General features: G+C 43.0%; 1 long non-coding RNA gene across 1 annotated transcript; it reads right to left on the bottom strand.

Annotated features, from left to right (window-relative positions):
- Positions 1 to 608: 608 nt before the first annotated feature.
- On the bottom strand, positions 609 to 2,046 carry LOC139066255 (uncharacterized). The gene is made up of 2 exons (XR_011519179.1): positions 1,585 to 2,046; positions 609 to 855 (listed from the first exon to the last, which is right to left on the bottom strand). It is a non-coding gene; the product is annotated as an uncharacterized lncRNA (long non-coding RNA).
- Between the last annotated feature and the right edge of the window lie 5,735 nt (positions 2,047 to 7,781).

Genomic DNA, 7,781 nt, shown 5'->3' with positions numbered 1-7,781 from the left:
ATTATCTCTAGATGCAGAAAAGGCTTTTGATAGAGTTAACTGGAAGTTCTTATTTACAACTTTACATAAATTTGGTTTTGGGAACTTCTTCATAAACTGGCTACAAACATTATACAGTTCGCCAACTGCACGTGTCAGGACGAACGACCAAATACTAGCTAGCTTCTGTCTTCAGAGGGGGACCAGGCAGGGATGCTCACTCTCCCCCTCACTGTTTGCTATCTTTATCGAACCACTAGTGGCAACAATTAGGCAAACAACAGGTATTAAAAGGATAAAGTGTAAGAAAATAGAACATAAGATAAGTCTTTATGCAGATGATGTTTTACTCTTTCTCCGGAATTCTCAATCGTCTCTCTCTCTCATTCAATAGAACTGATAAACTCTTTTTCAAAAGTTTCAGATTACTCTATAAACTGGTTAAAATCCACAGTTCTACCAATTAATTTCTCATTTGTCTAGGGCTGCAACTAACGATTATTTTCATAATCGATTAATCTGTCGATTATTTTTTCGATTAATCGATTAATCGGTTTGTTATTGTTTAGCTATTTAACCTATACAAGTGATGGATGCATTTCAGTTAAGAACAAAAAAACATAAGAGAATTGTGCAGTTGACTGCAATCTATTTTATTGCACATGAACACAGTCAGCAGTATAAAATGAGCTAAACAGTGCAAAATATCAGTCCAGAATAATTTTTAGCATTAGCTGGAAGCCTGCTCCTTCCACCATGGATAGTGGCCTCATGTCTTTTACCAGCATGTTTAGAATAGAGTTTGTAAGTGGTATGAATTGCTGGGGGGTGAGTGTCTTCTTCCCCATGTAGTTGTCCATCGTTGCTTGTTTTTTTCTGCATAAGAAACACAAATAGACTGAAATAAGTACACATATAAAATAAAGCAGCACACACACTACAAAACTAAATCAATATTATATTATTTGAATTAATTAACAATATACAGTGATCATTTATTTTGAGGGTTACGTTCTACAAAATAGCCCGCAACAGGAGATATTCAGAAAAAAAGTAAAACATTTTTACTATTAAAAAGCTCTAAGTAAGAAGCTCATGAGGTTTTTACTTTGAGTCGGGAGTGTTTAAATTAGCCAGAGAAATGTGAAAAATGTTTATTTTGTGTAATACTGTTTAAGAAACATGATAAAAATGTGTTGTGAGGCGTTTTACAGCGTTAGATAGTAAAACAGCCTTTTAATAGTAAAAAAATGACTTTTTCTGAATTTCTCCTGTATTTAAAAATTGAAAGTGTACAACTATGCCGCGTTATATTCACCTGGACACAGCTTGTCTGTATATTTTTCTCCGCGGAGTTGTCCTTTTTTGAATGAGGAACATAGTTATGGGTTTGTGCCGTTTTTCTCTTAACGAGAACATTCTTATAAACAGACGTGCTAAATTTGGCAAGCGCATGATACACAACACGGAGGAGATTCACGATTGCATCTAGTCAATCAGAAGTAGAACACCGCAGACTGACGCGGCAAAAAAACATGTTTAACATCCACTATAACGAACTCAGCTAAAACACTAAGTCCAGCTTGTTTATTTTCTGTTACTTACCGGGCTGGCTCTTCCAAATGACGGCTCACTTGACCGCGGTGCTCTTCCTCTGCTGCATCAGCCCCCACATGCTTTCGTCTCAAATGTGCTCCCATACTCGTGAGGTTTTTGTCCGGGGTTTCTCTTCAGTTTTGTCGCTTCTATTTTTCTTCCGTATTTCCTCTTGTTCCGCCATTTTCTCACAGCAAGATGAGCGTCAGTAACGTGATACGTCATGAAAACCGAGGGCACCCATTGGCTCATTTCTTCTTCTACGGCTCCACTGGTAGATCAGTGGCTCATTACTGCCACACACTGGCGGCAAATTTAACAGCTTGTAACCGATGTCAGATTGTGGTAAAAAATAGACTTTATGCGGTAAAATATGATTATTAAACAACTAATCGATGACTAAAAAAGTTGTTAACTATTTTAATAATCGATTATAATCGATTAAATCGATTAGTTGTTTCAGCTCTACATTTGTCAATTTACTTAATACACAATTGGAGTCAGGGAATATCACATACCTGGGAATTAATGTCTCTCCCAAGTTAGCAGATCTAACCAAACTAAACTACATCCCACTTTTAAAGAAAGTGGAAGATGTGTGGCACCTTCCTACCGGGTGGGTGGGCTATACTATTTATCTACAAGATACAAAATCCCACCCAAGGGTTACACCAGGTAAGTTGAGAGCGACTGCCAGAGATCAAAGGAAACAGCCGTTGACCACCGCACCAGGGTTTATTAAAAATACTAATTAAAACATCATTTTAAAAAAAGACTTAGGCCAGTCACTATAAACGGTTGCCGGAACTGGGCCCAGTGAGTCTGCAGCCTTATCTGGATGCTGCGGGGCAGATTCCTCCTCCTTCGGGACGCTTGCCGCCACGCCGCCGGTTTCCTCTTCCCTCGATAGCTCGCCTCCTCCTTCAAGACGCGTGTCTGCCGCACCGCTGTTTCCATTGATCGGCCGCCTCCTCCTGCAGATCCGTTACTGGCTCGGCCACGTCACCGCGCCACGCTGTCGTCCTCCTCCGTCGCGGGTCCACCTGTCAGTGCAATTTAACAGCAGTCACTGCTCGATCGCACACCGCGGGTCACACCTTGTCACAGGCCGCTACTCACACGCCAGGGCAGAGGAATACCCTGCCCACATCTCCATGAAGCCTCGTCACAGACAATCGGTGTCCTTTCACCCGGCGACTCTCCGCTTCCTGCCACCGTCTCCACCAAAAGAAAAGGCGCTCCTAATCTGCCACCGGTGCAGATAATTGCTCCGGTCCGGATGTCATCTGTCCAAGCTCGTCAAAATAAAATCACACACCCTCCCAGTTTCCTGGGTTCCCCAAAATAAAAGCATACCATGCACTAAATTTATATACATATATAAAACACCAGCGCAACAGGGGCTAAGATCTACCCCACCAGGCAAGATCCAAGGTGTAGGCTATGCAAAGAGACCCCTGACACAATCACCACATAACTGCAGGGTGTAAGATGCTGGCAGGGAAAGCATACCTGGAACGCCACAACCAGTTGGCTAGCATCAGCTACAGCAGGGGTGGGGAACCCTGGTCCATCTAGGGCCGCCATCCAGCATATTTAATTTTAACCAGCTCAGTGGCCTAGTGGTAGAGTGTCCGCCCTGAGACTGGGAGATCAGGGTTCGATTCCTGGTCGGGTCATACCAAAGACTTTGAAAAAATGGGACCCAATGCCTCCCTGCTTGACACTCAGCATTAAGGGGTTGGATTGGGGGGTTAAACCACCAAATGGTTCCCGAGCGCGGCTGTGTCTGCAGCTCACCGCTCCCCCAGGGGATGGGTCAAATGCGGAGAACAAATTTCGCACACACATTAGTGTGTGTGACAACTAATAGGACTTTAACTTTAACTTTAACCCTGCATCATCACACCTGATTTCAATCAGCAGGTGATTAACAAGCTTCTGTAGAGCTTGGTGAGCTGCAGAACAGGTGAACCAACCACTGAAATAGAAGTGTTGGAGCAAAGACATGCAGGATACCGGCCCTCGAGGACCAGGGTTCCCCACTCCTGAGCTACAGGAACATCTGTGCAGAGTACGGACTGGAAGCCCCAAGGTCAAATAGGGAAACACCCCCTAAGGTGGTAGAGAACCAGAGAGCCAAGCTCCTGTGGGACTTCTGGATCCAGACCAACAACATGGTGATGGAGAACCAAGCGGACATTGAGTTGGTGGACAAACAACAGAGGACAGCTGTTGTGGTTGATGTGGCGATACCAAGTGATGCAACATCAGGATAAAGGAACACGAGATACTAGAGAAGAACCAGGGCCTCACAGAAGAACTTGAAAAAGGCTAGAGGGTGAAGACATCGGTGGGACTTGTGGTCATCGGGGCACTAACTCCAGACTGGAGAAGTGGCTAAAGCAGATCCCAGGAAAACATCAGACATCTGAGTCCAGAAAGGTGCCGCTCTAGGAGCAGCTAAGGTACTGTAGGACCCTCAAGCTCCCAGGCCTCTGGTAGAGCACCCGAGCTTGGAAGGATGAGACCGCCCATGGAGGGTGAGATGGGGATTTTTTTAATATACATCTTCACCTACTCTGCTTCATCCCTGCATAACTTTAGAATCATTAGAATTACTAATAAAATTGTGTTGTAATTTTATGGGATGATTAAGTTTCGACGCTGCAATTACCACATTTTTTATTTATTAGTCATATAAACATATTTTTGACTCAGTAGTACTGACAGTATTTTCAAAAATTCACTCTGGCCCCGGTACTGCTGCACATGGGGTACAACCATCACCGGTTACCAGAGTTTGACCCTTTCTGCTGGGGTGCTGATGAGCAGGCTCCCCCGCCCAACCCCGAACAAAACAACCCACCACCCCAGACCCCAACCAGACGGCCAGATCTCCCTCCTAGCCTCCAGCCCCAGGAAGCCAAGCGACAACAGAGGTGTGCTAAGACCCCTAGTCTCCCTCCGCCTGCTCCAATACAGTGTTGGTGCGTGTTGATGAGGTGTATTCGTGGTTGCGGTGAGCGGGCAGTGCAGGCATCATCTGGCCTATGCCAGCTGATGCCACCACACCACCCCACTTTACACCCACAGCCCTCAGTGTCTAAGTGAAGAGCGCACCAGTCTCCATCAAATACCAAGGAGACGCCGTGTCCCCACTGCTGTCCTGCAGAGGTCAGATCCCCGTCTATGAAATAATCAACATGACTGGCCGTGGATAGCACCTTCTCTACATGGAAGAGCTCGCTCTTGTCATCCATATACAGGAGGTTTCATCTTTAGGTGTTTGAATCGCTCTTAGTCCGACCGCCTCCCTGAGACCCTGCTGCCATGGAGCCCCTAACAGGGACTGATGGCCCAGACAACACAGCTTCCAGGAACATGGAGGTCCTCAAACCCTCCCACCACGATAAGGTGGCGATTCTGCAGGAGGGACGTTTATTTTTGTGTATTTTATAAATAGTTTTTTTATTTTATTTTATTTGATAGAAAAGACATAAGTTTTATAAAAATGTTGTTGTTCTTGCTTCTATGTTTTCTACTTGCTAGTGAAATCTAAACAGCTTCTCGGTTCTAAGTCACCAAGTGAGCCTAAACTTAAAAAGCAGTGATAGAATATGTGTGCATCTACTTTTTTTTAGAGATTTAATTTTCTTGACTTCCTCAGTAAAAAAAACTTTATCTTCTTCTTAAACATACCCCACCTCTTCTTCAGTCCCTTCAGGTGTTTTCCAGGTGTGACTGACGCTTTAGTCTGGCTTACCTGTGAGGACTCTGGTTCAGTCTCTCTGCCAGAAACCAGAGACCTCAGAGCTTTGGCTCCTGTGATGGAGGTTCCACTTTTATTTACTCCTGAACTCGTTCCTGTAGGAACTGATGATTTTTCTTTAACCGTACATCCATTATGTTTCCTCTGAGGATACGGGGTTGGCTCGTACGACATCCCGGAGGACATGCTTGGAAGGGCGTCGTCCACACTTGTCTTCTCATATGAAGATCTTCCATCTTCTTCCTCACCTGAACTTACGTTTTCAACGTTGCCTTCTTCTCTTCTCTGAGATGTTTTACCTTTCTCTACAAAATCCCGCAACCTTTGAGCTGCATTTGCATCTAATCCTAACCCATCGGCTAATCCTTCTTCAATATCTGACCATGTTATGTCCACATAAACCTCATCACCTGAGCTTAAAGATATTTCATCATCACTCTCACTCAGTTCCTCATCTGAGATTAAAGATTTTCCATCTTTCTCACTCAGTTCCTCATCTGAGATTAAAGATCTTCCATCTTTCTCACTCAGTTTCTCGTCTGAGATTAAAGATCTTCCATCTTTCTCACTCAGTTCCTCATCTGAGATTAAAGATCTTCCATCTTTCTCACTCAGTTCCTCTTTTGAGATTAAAGATCTTCCATCTTTCTCACTCAGTTCCTCTTCTGAGATTAAAGATCTTCCATCTTTCTCACTCAGTTCCTAGTCTGAGATTAAAGATCTTCCATCTTTCTCACTCAGTTCCTCGTCTGAGATTAAAGATCTTCCATCTTTCTCACTCAGTTTGTCATCTGAGATTAAAGATCTTCCATCTTTCTCACTCAGTTCCTCATCTGACATTAAAGATCTCATCTTTCTCACTCAGTTCCTCATCTGAGATTAAAGATCTTCCATCTTTCTCACTCAGTTCCTCATCTGAGATTAAAGATCTTCCATCTCATCCTCACTCAGTTCCTCGTCTGAGATTAAAGATCTTCCATCTTTCTCACTCAGTTCCTCTTCTGAGATTAAAGATCTTCCATCTTTCTCACTCAGTTCCTAGTCTGAGATTAAAGATCTTCCATCTTTCTCACTCAGTTCCTCGTCTGAGATTAAAGATCTTCCATCTTTCTCACTCAGTTCCTCATCTGAGATTAAAGATCTTCAATCTTTCTCACTGAGTTCCTCATCTGACATTAAAGATCTCATCTTTCTCACTCAGTTCCTCATCTGAGATTAAAGATCTTCCATCTTTCTCACTCAGTTCCTCATCTGAGATTAAAGATCTTCCATCTCATCCTCACTCAGTTCCTCATCTGAGATTAAAGGTCTTCCATCTTTCTCACTCAGTTCCTCATCTGAGATTAAAGATCTTCCATCTTTCTCACTCAGTTCCTCATCTGAGATTAAAGATCTTCCATCTTTCTCACTCAGTTCCTCATCTGAGATTAAAGATCTTCCATCTTTCTCACTCAGTTCCTAGTCTGAGTTTAAAGATCTTCCATCGTCATCCTCACTCAGTTCCTCATCTGAGATTAAAGATCTTCCATCTTTCTCACTCAGTTCCTCATCTGAGATTAAAGATCTTCCATCTTTCTCACTCAGTTCCTCATCTGAGATCAAAGATCTTGCAACTTTCTCACTCAGTTCCTCATCTGAGATTAAAGACCTTCCATCTTTCTCACTCAGTTCCTCGTCTGAGATTAAAGATCTTCCATCTTTCTCACTCAGTTCCTCATCTGAGATTAAAGATCTTCCATCTTTCTCACTCAGTTCCTCATCTGAGATTAAAAATCTTCCATCTTTCTCACTCAGTTCCTCATCTGAGATTAAGGATCTTGCATCGTCATCCTCACTCAGTTCCTCATCTGAGATTAAAGATTTTCCATCTTTCTCACTCAGTCCCTCATCTGAGATTAAAGATCTTCCATTTTTCTCATTCAGTTCCTCGTCTGAGATTAAAGATCTTCTCTCTTTCTCACTCAGTTCCTCGTCTGAGATTAAAGATCTTCCATCTTTCTCACTCAGTTCCTCATCTGAGATTAAAGATCTTCCATCTTTCTCACTCAGTTCCTCATCTGAGATTAAAGATCTTCCATCTTTCTCACTCAGTTCCTCATCTGAGATTAAAGATCTTCCATCTTTCTCACTCTGTTCCTCGTCTGAGATTAAACATCTTCTATCTTTCTCACTCAGTTCCTCATCTGAGATTAAAGATCTTCCATCTTTCTCACTCAGTTCCTCATCTGAGATTAAAAATCTTCCGTCGTCATCCTCGCTCAGTTCCTCATCTGAGATTAAAGATCTTCCATCTTTCTCACTCAGTTCCTCTTCTGAGATTAAAGATCTTCCATCTTTCTCACTCAGTTCCTAGTCTGAGATTAAAGATCTTCCATTGTCATCCTCACTCAGTTCCTCATCTGAGATTAAAGGTCTTCCATCTTTCTCACTCAGT

The sequence above is a fragment of the Nothobranchius furzeri genome, chromosome 2 (assembly GCF_043380555.1).
Source record: "Nothobranchius furzeri strain GRZ-AD chromosome 2, NfurGRZ-RIMD1, whole genome shotgun sequence".
Lineage (NCBI taxonomy): Eukaryota > Metazoa > Chordata > Actinopteri > Cyprinodontiformes > Nothobranchiidae > Nothobranchius > Nothobranchius furzeri.
This window is presented reverse-complemented; position numbering and strand designations above follow the sequence as displayed.